At 34.1% G+C, this 13,317-nt stretch overlaps 1 protein-coding gene and 1 long non-coding RNA gene across 11 annotated transcripts in view; both read right to left on the bottom strand.

The window, feature by feature from the left end:
* Nucleotides 1-13,317, bottom strand: part of Sh (Potassium voltage-gated channel protein Shaker) — a 519,456-nt gene that overhangs the window by 218,058 nt on the left and 288,081 nt on the right. The window lies entirely within an intron of this gene.
* The window catches only part of LOC142986691 (uncharacterized), a 93,822-nt gene that overhangs the window by 25,973 nt on the left and 54,532 nt on the right, over nucleotides 1-13,317 (bottom strand). The window contains exon 2 of the long non-coding RNA XR_012960419.1: nucleotides 12,132-12,340. This is a non-coding gene — a long non-coding RNA (uncharacterized LOC142986691). The remainder of the gene's footprint in view (nucleotides 1-12,131; nucleotides 12,341-13,317) is intronic.

Genomic DNA, 13,317 nt, shown 5'->3' with positions numbered 1-13,317 from the left:
TGATAGAAAATTTTATTTTGTACGTTTGCTGGAATGGCACCGGACTACTAACATAACCACCGCAAAACATCTAGTGTAACATTGTCAAAGACGCTCAAATTCCCTAGTATTCAAACAAAGTGGTTTTCTTGCTTGATCACATGCAAATACTGCATCACCCCAAGGTAGACTAGCAGAAAATGCCTTTGGCATTAAGTCCGCCTTTATAAAAATGTATAATAAGTTTAAATAAATAAATACAAAGGTACAATTGCATTTCCAGGAACAGGACAAAGGTACATCTAGACTCAGCATTGAACCACATACTCCACTAATTTGAACCAAACACACAAGTGAGGTGAAAACCTTGCGTATTGTTACACATCTATGACATTGTTACAAACGATATCTGAGTAACAAACAGATCTCAATCACAAAGGAATAATGGATCTCTAGCCTGGAATAGATACTAAAGTGTTATTACTATTTTGTTGCAGTCGAATGCATCATTTGTAATTCAAAATTGATATTTTGGATGTCCATCGGAATCGGAATGATTTCCGATTTGACAGTTTGGTACCAAAAATATTGAAATTATTTATCATTAAAATTCCCGAAAGTAGGGGATGGTAAGATATTCTTGTCATGTAGAAAGAATTAATGTCGATTAACTTATAAAATGTAAGTACTCTGCAATTTGTCAATGGAATCGCGGCTAGGAGACGCCTCAAAGAGACATGCACAGATCATTGTGATGTCTTGTAAAAAGGTATTGTAGTGTAAGGATATTATTTAATCACGCCAAAACTACTCAACAGATTTTGGTTAAATTTAGTACTCTGATCGTATATACCCGTGAACCAATTATTTATTTTTGTTTCCTCTGTCACACTGCTTTTTTGTGTTTAATATCTTTGTAAGGATCTCGTTATTGCACTAAAACTATTAAATTTTCTATTTTTATGTTACTCTGGAAATCTATTTGAACTGGAAGCCGACTCCAACATAGGTGAAGAAAGACTAGGCTGATAGGTATATACTCCGGAAATGTTTTAACGCGGTCAAAATCGTAATTTTAAACGAATATTTACAAACTAGTAGTATTAATGAGACAATATATTCATATTGTTATTACACAATGAGTATACACGGCGACATAGTTTCGTTGTAGTGACGGAGGACACAGATGGACGGCACAATGCCTATCAAGCGACGGCCGATGTTCTAGACGTTTTTCATTTCGTGTGTCTCTTTATGGAAATAGAGTATATTGTATCATTGCCCATTATTTAAGTTAGGCTGTAATGTTTGTTTAGGTTGTTTTTATATTTATAACTACTATTTCGACTTCTACCCTCGGTTTTACAACTTCCAAATATGTCAAATAGCTGATGCCGAATGGCCATAAGATCGAAATTTGACATTAGTTTTTGATTTAGCTAATAGGTTATCTGATACTTAATCGTAAACTGGAATTTGCCCTTAATTTCCTACATTCTTGATTCTACCTAAATATATTAGTTATATGAAACACCGTATGAGTAAAAATTAGCAGTTTAACTCTCTAGAAAAACAAGTAATGGTACTTTACCAACCTGGATATAGAACTGAGACCTTCTAATTAAAATTATGTTAAAATAACAAAGAAAAATTACTCAACATTTTTCATTTTCGAAAATATGTATTTTTGGATACGCCAGAGACGCGAATCACTCTTTCATATTTAATAAAACTCGATAGCTACTCAACAGTCGATAGCAGAGAGAATACAATCCATTCTGTGGTAGGAACTACTGATTCCATCTCTCTCTCTCTTTCTCTCGCAGTGTATATATTTGTGTCAACATAATGACTTCATTACACAGAATGTAGGTTAAGTAAAACTTTGTTAAAAGGTTTGCAACCCCCGAGGATTAAGTTTGAGTGAGCTCTCATATATTATGTGTTTAAACTGATGCACTAAGGTCGAAAGGTTGTATAAACAAATGAATTAATCCATGATTAGCGTTACAGGTCAGAATTTAAAACTATTCGTAAAATAATGACAAATTAAACACGCAAGGAAAAATATTATGGGCTAATTTCACAGTTTATATTAAAGTGTCAGGTAATCTATCTGCTAAATAAACTGGCAGCAAAAGTATAAAAACCATACAGATTTCATGTTATGTGCTAATTTATTTAGTAGTGATAATACCGGTATATGTATGTTTGATTTTATCAAACAGTATCAATATCAAAACTGACACTTCATGTTTAGTCAAAAGCTACTGTCTATTTTTTTAAACCTATACGTCTAGATTTCAGACATATGAATGCATTTCTGATATATAAAGGCTGTTTGTTTGACCAATTTGGTAAAAAGTAGAGTATTCCAGACATAATAAATTCTCCTCGTAACGCTAAACTAGAGAATGGAATTCGAGAAGCCACTCGATGCGCACGTCAAACAATGTTTCCCCAACCCATTAACGTTTAAACTTCATATTTAAGACAAAATTCTTGAATTAGGAAACATTTTGTTTTTATACTATTCATCTTTAGTAAGTGGCGTTTTTTGCCTAATCTAACCAAATGATACACATATGCTTGACCTACCTTTATGCTTTTTAGACATTTTATCAACTTAAAACGTCTAAAAACTCATAATTAGGAAGTCAATACTTTACAAGACACTTAACTTTGTTCTATTTGTAAATAAAAGTATCAAATAGTATGAAAGTTATCACTAGCAATAAGGAAAACTGTTGTTTATTGCGTAATCTAACAAAATGGAGGCTGGAACGTTTTATATGCTAATACGTGAAGAGATTACGTTAATACCTTATTATCGAAGCTTGTATTGCTTTCTTTTACGTGTTGTCTGACCTCTGATGCTGTATTATAGACCTTAGCTGTCCGAGAAAGTTGAAGTCGGAAATGATGATTGAGTTAAGCAACCTTTTGTGCGGCTATGTTGTAGATGGATGACCGTTCACAGAGTTGGGTGTTAAGGTAAATAAACTAGTTCATAAGCCATGTAAACGGCTTTCGGGTACCCGTAAATTTATGAATCAATCTTATAATATATCATAGGATAAATTTTCTTCCTTCCCAAACAACTACATATTTCCAGCTAATAACTATTGCTTTGCAAACCAAATAAACAATCATAAACTATCGCGTAGATATACTTGTATTAAAACACAAACAGATGACAGTGACATTATATTTAATTCAAAGCCTAGTTTCATTTCTTTTGCTATTCCTCAATATTGAAATGAACTTTTCTTTAGCCATACAGAAGCACAAACAGCACGAAGTAATGAATAAAACTTTGAGTGTGGTTCTCAAATCGTTTGTTTCCTGTATATCAGTGGATCCAATTAACTAGATGCACGATGTTCTGCCTCGGGCCTGTGTCGAAATGTCTCGTGCATGAGCCGTGCCGGATGTCGTGTGTGTTATCTTGATTAGGTTTTATATGTACCCGTGTTAGACCCTGTTCTCACTTTGCCGTGGAAGAAAGATGTGCTGTTTTAAATTTCGTAGGGTTTCATTTTGGAAATTAGAGAATTACTAAAATTGTGAGCGGATCCAATTTGACTCTGTCTGCCTCCGTGGCGCAGTGGTCAAGGTCAAGACGCCGTTACCATTGCATCACGAAGTCGTGGGTTCGATTGCCACATGGAACAATCATTTGTGCAATCCACAAATGATTTGATTTATTATTATAAGACGGCATAATTGATTAACTTCATATCTGCAGTTTTTGTCTGATTGCAATTTTTCATCAGTAGTAGGCGAGACGTTTTCCTCTAAAGGATCATAGTTCTAAAGTCTATGTGCCAATCTGTTTGCTTTCCTCTAAACAGTTTTTGATGAAATTTAACTAACAATCAGTTAACACTCCTCTAATTTATTTAATTTCTGAAACTAAGCTCTTTATAATTATTTCCTAAATTTTATAAACTAAAATTTACACATAATAAACCAAAATTTCACCCAAGTTAAAGTAGAACTTCCAAAAAATCCTATGATATACGACGGTAGCCTAACATTAAGTAAATGATCTTCCACGATACAGTGACGACGAAACCTTACTCCCGCTTTGATGGTTGTTTTGATTCAGGTGTGATGTAATGAGTTTTGCTTCACATTATGTTTGCACAAATCATTTTCCTATTCGCAAGGGATTCGTATGCAATATTGTAATGTGATTTCGTGATTGAAAATGTTGATTTTCCGATAGTGGGACGTGGACTGGTGTGTATTTTTTTACTTGGTATTTGTCAACGGCCTAGATTGTTGTGAAGATGTTTTGAATGGTTACTGCACTTGTTTGTGTTGTGTATGTGTGTGTATTTGTTTTATTTAGTTAAACTAAAAAATCAAGAGGCAAAAGAAGAAGAATTCGGAGAATTGTGTTATAATTGTAATACGAAAGAATCATGTCAATAAAAATGCATTTTTATTAAAAGGTATAGGGATGATATTAAACATTATTAGTAGCTATACCTGTTTTGAATATGCATAGAAATCTCTTTTTAATTTGGTTTTGAGACTGCAGTATAAACAGAAATGTATAAGACTGCACTTTGTTTCTATATTTGGGACATTACTACAACGTTACAATTAAAACAATCACACGAATGCGACAAAAAATATTTGAGAGAGTGTAACAAAATAACGCTACATATTTTCGCATCTGTAATTGCACGAATTGAGTGTATATTATTATTTTCTGTATTATTGGCTATGGGAATGTATAGGAAAAGCTGTGTGATCTGACTTTTATGCTGGCAGGCAGTACTTCTTATTGATTAGATCGCACACTCGCCCGAAATTGTTCATTTTGTTAAAAGCGTGCGTATGGTGACCAAACATTACCTTACAATTTTTTGCTCAGATTTATATATATTTTTTAGTCATGACTGTCCCACTGCTGGGCAAGGGTCTCTTCCCGAATGAAGCGGAGGGTTATATAGCATGTTGTGTGGCCAGTATTGTCCAATGGTAGTAGTAGTGTCCAAGTGTTGGTTGGGGACTGTGGAAAAAAACACTCAGGGACAATATTTTCATCATCAATGTTTAAATTACCTCTAAAACTAAACGTATAATTTGACAAACATTTTAATGGAATCTTACTGGAAGCCCTTAAATAAATAGGGAATGTCCGATATCTGGCCACTCTGGCTACCAAATTAATGCTTTGAAAAGATACAGATCAATTTGACAATCTATTTTCAAGTTGGTTAGTAACCAAGAATGTGATTAATTAAGAACACGGAGTCAAAAAATACTTTTCCACCGAAACAACACAACATGAGTGGAGACGCGAGAGTCGACTAGTATAGAAATAACTAGTATACGAGGGACAATGCCAGCTCCAGCTAGGCTGAAAATGCAAGCGTATATTACTTTTATGTACTTTATACACAGATACGTGCAAGCGATAGTATTCAGTTAAAGACATTATCTAAACTAAACTAGCTTGCGACTAGCAAATAAGTTTCACGACGAGTTAGGGATATCATAAATGTAGGAGAAGTATTGTTACGCTTCTACAACGAAGCCATTTTATTTAACTATGACAAAAGGACAGATAATATCCTAAAAAATACATTAATTCATTATCGAAAACACTACTTCATCACCCACTTGAAAGGATGCTGTCAGTCGGAAAAGCATATGTGGGTTAAGTAATCGCGGCGCGGATATTTCCTTGATGGGTGACTGCTTAGTTGTATTATATTGAGCTAAGCGGCTGAGTTCCGGCAAGCTAATCATCTAAATGCTAGTTAATATGATAAATAAATCATAATTATGATATCATCATCTTGTCTGTCTAAAGACGGTGACTACTGGACATATCCCTATGTCATAGAATTCCAATACGCACAGTGACCCATCCTTTACGCAACCGACACCACAGACCCTTGCCAGCTCTCTGATTACCAAATAAATATGAAAAACTTTTCAAAAACTAATACAAGTAATAGGATTTATCAATCATCCACAATAGTCATAGGCAAAGCCTATTAGCGGTTTAAGGCATCATGATATTACAATGAAATTAATTGATTAAAACCATAGTAAAGCTTTTTGCAATATGGAATTGAACAATACGTTTAATACCTCTGTGGTACATTCAATAAAGATTATTATTTGATCGAAGTCTCGTATTGCGTTTTCTCGGTAACGTTCGCAATCTTACCACGGTACTAGGATCTGTAGTTTGCGATTTCATAAAGGTTCTATAGATTACTCAAGAGGGTTTGGAAAAATCTGAAGAGAAATATTTCTGAGACTGAAGTTTATTATATTGTTGCTTCCAGTTGCCAAGTTGCAATTCTCTACAGTCGGTACTGTCAAGTATCGAGAGGTTGACATTTAAAATGTACTGCAAAAATAGTTCCTACGTAGTCCGCTAAAGGCGCTGGTCAGATTTTCGTGAAAAAGTTTTCGATAGCTTGCCGGTTGTCGGTAGATGATAGCTGTGGCGAATCGAGCTATTGGTCACCCTACATGTGTTTGTTCGTGTTTGTGTTAAGCATAATCAGTTTAAGGATTCCTAAAAAGCTGTACAAGTATTTAACGGCTAGTAGTATGTTGTGAATAAAGGAAGGAATTTTGTAAGGATCGTATAAAGTTTCGTTCTCTGGTTTCTGCCTATCCTTATGGGAAAAATTATGTATTTATCTATGAATGTAGGATGTTGTAGTTTTCAGAAAAAAACGAAAAGCATAGTTTTTTAGGTTTTTATTACAGGACCATGCCAGTTAAATATCACTTTAAACTAACTAATTCACTGTTTAAACGTGACTGAAAGAATGTTTTGCTATTTTTAATTTGTCCTATATCCAGAGGAGTGAATTGCTACTACTATGGACCTTCAACCACCGGCTAACAATAGACACATTTTGTATTAAAATCAGATCAGCGCTTCTAGCGTACGACCTGGAAACTATGATTGCAGTAGATATTAAATGTAAAACTCTCGATACTTGATAGTACCGGCTGTTGAGAATCGCGTAACAGTTGTTTAAACAATCATTGTCTATTTTCCATTCATCACAAAGATAATTTCAGATATCAATTAAAAACTACATCAATTTCAAGTTCACTGCAAATGCAATCCTGCAATGTAAACGGCATCTTGATTGAAATAAACAAAGTGTAATGAAATAAATCGTTTTGTTTGTTGATAGAGTGTAACAGTTTGTAAAAAATGTTGTCGCTTTAGTAGGGCATTTGAGTAGATGAAGACCTTTGAAGATGGATGGATTGTGCAAAAGAGTAGATCTAACAAGAGAGTACTTAAACGATGGCTTAAGACCAAGTTGAGACTACACTGTAGAGTAGACAAAGACCGAAAATGATGAGTTGTGTGACCGAGGATATGGACTTAAAAGGTCTAAGGACAATCTTGACGGCTGAAAGAGATGAGTGGAAAAAGAAAACATGTTATGCCGACTCTACTTAACGTGGGATATGGTCAAGAAAAGATGATATCAATTACTGTCGCTTGTTTTATAGATGAATGAAAACATAGTAAAGAATTCTTGAGTTCTTTAAAGTAGTACTAAAATCTAACCCCTACTCAATCTTTGCCTGTCTGTCTAATTCCTGGAGATGAGTAGTGTGAGCAGTGGGACATTAATAATTTATATGTGATTAACTTATAACCAAGTAGTTTTCTGCCCAAGGCTTTACTTGTGTGGGTTCTCAACGCTTTCGGACTGGAATATCCAAAAATTCGCTCCTATCCCCTACACTTCGTAAAGAATCTTCATACCAAACTTCAACGTTACATGCTCAGTACATTCGGCTGTGCGTTGTCCATCAGTCAGTCATCCAGTAACGGAAGAGTTTTATATATTATATGATTTATATAGATTAACGCTAGCAAAAAAACTTGTTTAATAATAACAGCCATTCAAGTCCATTAGTACATAATAGCTTGTACAGATTTTGTATCGTATTTCCTTTTATTTTAGCACAAAGTAGTTTTCAACTGGACCATTTCATTTTTGTTTTTGTTGTTTTAAAATGAAATTATCATTGAAGCTGTCGATTCGAGTGTGTCCGTAATATGATTGACGAAACGTATTTATGTACTTTACATATGTATTTCGATTTGTTGTTTGTTAAACAAAATGAAAGCTTTAGTTTTGGATTGAATTTAAAAACAAATGCTGTTTATTTGTGTTGATGTTGCACGTGTAATCGAATAAATAAAATTGGAAATTAAAGCCTACGCGCAAATAATCTATTTTCGTATTAATCCGTTGCTTTTTTAGCCTATTAACTAAGTTATTACATAAAATAACTACAGAAATACAATTTGCGAAAATATAGTAGTTAATAAGTTATGAAATAGAAAATTTTCGCAGCCTTTATCTTGTTTTAGCGTGCCATTATCCCTTATCTTAGTTCAAGGATTACTTACTAGATGGCGTTAAGCCAAATTACTTTCTTTGTTGTAAGTTACGTTAGAAGAAAACACGAAAATAATTTGGTAAATAACTATTAAAGGTTTTCAAATGTAACATACTAAACCTTATTGTATCATTAGGAACTATCTACTACTAAACTTCAGAACCAAAGAGAAGAGTGGAAAACAAAGAACCAACTTGTTATTCAGAGACCAATAAGAAAGAGGAACTTCTTTTTGTATACAGTAAAATAGCAGTATTGGTTTTACAAAAACACTAAAATATAACATTCATCTGTTAGAAACAAAATATATTCAATTCAACACAAATCTTTCGCAATGAACACATTTTAAAAGCTAAAAATAAACTCTTACCACATATACTTTAAGTTTTACTATAAAAATGTGTCAATGTGATACCTGACAAACTGACAACTATGTCGACTAGCCTTTTAACAGCCTAGTAGCAAGCACTTAGTGCTGTGGCGGGAGAGTGCGCCACATTGTAACGTTAACGACGTAATTAAGGCTTAGGGGGTGTGTACGTTGGAGTGCAGTTGTTACAGAACGTAAAGATGTGGGATGATGGACCTGTTTGCGTGTTATTTGATAAAAAAGTACCATTTGTTTGGGCCTGATTCTTTAACCACATTTTCGATAAATTTCAACCATATTGTTTCAGAGTTGTCGTCCTGAAAACGTGAAAATTTAAGTCTTACAAAATTACAATAAATGTTGGATTAGTAGAACTTAGTATCAAGTTACAAATTGAAGTAGAAAAATGATTATAGGGAACGAATAGAGTTAGCTATTCGTTGGTTAAAGTTGATTTTAGGAATTTGAAAGGTTTGATCTGACAAAGAAGTGAAATCAAACTCATATTAAGATACAAAAACTCTCTCTCTGTCTCACTATCTTTCTCACTCTCGTAAATACATAGTGTTCTACAAAACATGATATAAGGATTTCCATAATAATTTAACAATACATTCACTTTATAGCAGCCAGCGAGCGTAGAAACTAACGCACACTGCATCTTAAAGACGTCAATAAAAGGAATTGTAAAACTGCACGTTCTAGTATACAAGCCCCTTTAAGCCTTAGTAAGTTCTTCGCGGTTGTAAACCACGCCCGATTCACACAACTTCAGGGATTTTCATAACAAATATACAAAACTACATGCCCCTTTTGATAATGACGTCACTTATTGCCTTCGTAGTGATTTTATAAAGTTTTCTACTAGTTAAGAGAGTACGGTGAAGTAGTTTGGCATGCACAAAGAGTTTTAAAGACCTGTCAATGTGCCATTACGTTTTGTACAAAGACTGTTTTAATAAGAAAGTTTAGATAAGTTTTCTTGCGAACAAATGGTAGTAAGTATAGGGGTGATTAAAACTACCAAAGTATTGAGCACTATTGTATGGAAAATAGAGTGCGCTCAGTATATTTTAAAGGAAAACTGTTTTAAGTTCGAAGCACTTTAAACGATGGCGACTAAATAATATTGACGAAAAAAGCTGTTTGTATATTATATTGCAGGAAAAAACTTTGTGACGACTAAGATCCTTGATGTTCTTAATAATTATAAAAAATCAGCTCAAAAATACCCATCTAAAGATGACCAGATCATGGCGGTTCTTAAGGCATACTTCATACTACGTTAACTGATCAACCGCTTTATACCACTTCTCAAATAGTATCGTTGGGCACATCAGGTGGAATATTTTTACAACATTTTCTGCCATTTATCTATCAGAAAGGTTATCCAGCATTCATCCACGAGCCGTGCCTCTATCTTACTATTTTGGTTTGCGTAAATTTAAGCCAGCTAACATTATTCAGTTTTAATTATTGCCTAATGTGAATAATGCAATAATTCAACGTACAAACATTACAGCAGAAGTCATCAGTGTTTTATGTTTCCATTTACGCGGAATCATTAGTTCGCGTTCCGGCGACGGTCAGGCTTCATTAAATTTGAAACAAACGCGAACATTCGTGAAATCTCTCCATGTGTGTACATATATCATTATTTTACTAGGTACAGTCACCGGCAATAATATGTTCACTTTATAGGCCTATGTTATTGTAGCTGTATGTATCAGTGTATTCTATCAAGCTGCTGGTCATGCGGTTCCACTATTCCCAGGTCGGGCAAAGTATTTATATTAATACTGGCTTTTGCCCGCGACTTTGTTCGCGTGGTTTGTGCCTGTTTTTCATACAAGCTTTCATCCCCTATTTTACCCTCTTGAGGTAAGAATTGATCTCAATCTTTTCTTAGCGTATGTTTACGTTGTAGCAACTACCTGCATGCCAAATTCCAGGCCGATTTGTCTAGCAATTTGATCACTATGTGAGTAATCGGTCACCTTTGAGTTAAAAATATTTAGAGTTAGTTTTCTGGTCTCTACCTCCCCTTAAGGCGTGATTTTATGCATGTAGGTATTATTGTTTTCTTTAGACATACATAATATGCAGTGGATGCAAGTTTCTGTTTCACCCATTACAGAGAACGTGAACTCACTTCTCACTCTTGAGCTACGAAGCTAGTTTGAAAAGCTGACTAAGATACATTATTACGAGTTACTGCAAGAGAATTGAAACTATTATGTATTTCGTATGCATGTCAGATTTAGTAACTGTAACTGCTGTGGCGCAGTCGGTAGTGTATATTTGACACCTGATTATGAAGTCTAATGTTCGATTCCCAGGTCGGGTAAATAATTTTTGATCTTCACTAATTCCAGACTTAAAATTTAGTAACTCTTAGTATTCTAACGTGCTTGCTGAATGACAAAAGGCTAACGCCTTATTTCATGGGACTGATATTGTTAATGGCAAACCATTTCTATATTTACACCTCGGTCTGCACCTCCCGGTATAAGAAGCGTGATATTATGAATGTTTAATAACTAAATCGAATTTTGAAGTTTGTTTTATGCTCGAGACTGTACCAACAAATAATATTATCAACAAATGCGCAAATGTGGATTAAGTCACGCGTAAATCCGAGCTCTGAAATGAAACAACTGGTTGTAGGCACGAAATATTTCAATAAAACACTCTTTAATTTTAACTTTGAACAATGCAATTAATTACATTTTATGTAATGATACTGTAAAGTATTTAAAATGGATAGCCGGAGTTTGGTCATGTGCCAGAGAAAGATTAAAATTTATTTTGATGCCCTATCGCTCCCAAGAGACCAACAAAATCATATAATTCAAAGTCCTTAGTTGGAAAATATTCAGTGGTTTTGATTTTGCTAACTAAAATTTTAAAGTTTATTATTTGCCACTTTTTGCTTTGATTAGTATTTCCATCAGTAGGTATTTAAAAAAAAGGGACGTCGATGCATATCGCAATGTACCTGAAAGACGGTTCGAAGTTGTCACTGATCATCATCAAACGCAATGAACTACAAAGACGAGTCGTGGTCGTAATATTTTCTTCATCTTGGTTCTTGACAACTTAGAACGTGTTACTTTCTTCAGTAAAGAAAGTCCTGCTAAGAACGAATGATGAGTCTTGACAAGGCAAATCCTCCAAATGTACTCCAACACCTATTAAAAAAAGAACTAGCTATTTCTCTAAGCCCCGGTTTCACCACTTCTGAATAAAGGTCTGACAGCTTATAGGATAAAATTTTGACTCTTCTTTTTAAACAAATATTATATCTATCACATCTGTCTGATACTTATCCGTAAGTCGTGAAACTACTAATACCACTTACCCTCCACCGGCTGCTAATATCATCTGCATCCTGCCAGCTACCCTTGCAACGTCGCCGTGAATATATTAGCATTTCACTTCCCAATGACTTCCAAAAATCCACTCGTGATATTGTTCAATTAAAGATGACGATAGACATTAATGCATTGAGTTATAACACAGTCCAGGATCTTCTGCGACTCCGACTCCAGGGCTGCCTTGACCCGTTTGCTGGAAGTAAATTCAGTGATTCAATGTTACGTTCTTTTTAGTTCTCTGTTTTAGAAGAGTCTTCTAAAGAAGAGAACTAAGAAGAATTATAATTGTGTGTGTTTTTGTGTGTGAGAGACGCAAGTCTTGATAAATTATTTAAAAAATTCTATCCAAGAATTGTTTTGAAGAACAAGTGACATAATATGTGTCGCAGTAATAGCTTCCAAATCAATAAAAATTTAATATTTTATCCAATAAAAGTTACAATGGGCTGCAATTTGATCCATTTACAAATAAGTACTCTGTAAGTTAGTTGGTTTAAGTGGGTAAGATAATTTGAATCGAAATAGTTATCTTAACTGATATTATTGTTGAAAGGCGGAAGCCCATATTTAGGGCATTTCTGAAACTTATTATTAACTCTAAACATAGTTGATTAATTTTTGGATATTTTGTTTGGATCTGCAGCTTCATATGTCGTAGATCCATATGTCGTAGGTAGCCATTAAATTTATTATTATAGATCCTAAAAATGTATTGTGTGTTGGTGTGTGTGTTTTTTAAGTTGAGTCCTCTGAAGTGAAATACGCAATTTAAAGTAGTAATTAAAAACCTTTAAAAAACATATATATTTTTTTCTGAATTTGGCTAGAGCGTGCTAGTTAAAAATCAAAAAGGTTTAAAGATTTTTGACGTTTTTCGGTCCGGTTTAAAAGTAAAAAAAAATTGATCAGAAATAAAATATAAAAACAACAACAATTCAATTTGTTCCATTTGAGAAAGTAATTTCCATTTTACACCGGCTTATTTGTTGCCAATATTTCATTGCGCTTGCATACCTGGCGGAAATTGGTAGCCTTTTGAGAGACGAAAAAAAAACAAGTATAAAATTCAAACATTTGCATAAAGGCATAACAAAGACGGTTTGCAACAGCATAATAAAACCGTCCTTAAAAATCTTCCAAATATTTTTCTTTGTTAAAGATAGTTCGCAA

Source organism: Anticarsia gemmatalis, chromosome Z, assembly GCF_050436995.1.
Source record: "Anticarsia gemmatalis isolate Benzon Research Colony breed Stoneville strain chromosome Z, ilAntGemm2 primary, whole genome shotgun sequence".
Classification (NCBI taxonomy): Eukaryota; Metazoa; Arthropoda; class Insecta; order Lepidoptera; family Erebidae; genus Anticarsia; species Anticarsia gemmatalis.
The sequence above is the reverse complement of the archived record's forward strand: the minus strand, read 5'-3'. Positions and strand labels throughout refer to the sequence as shown.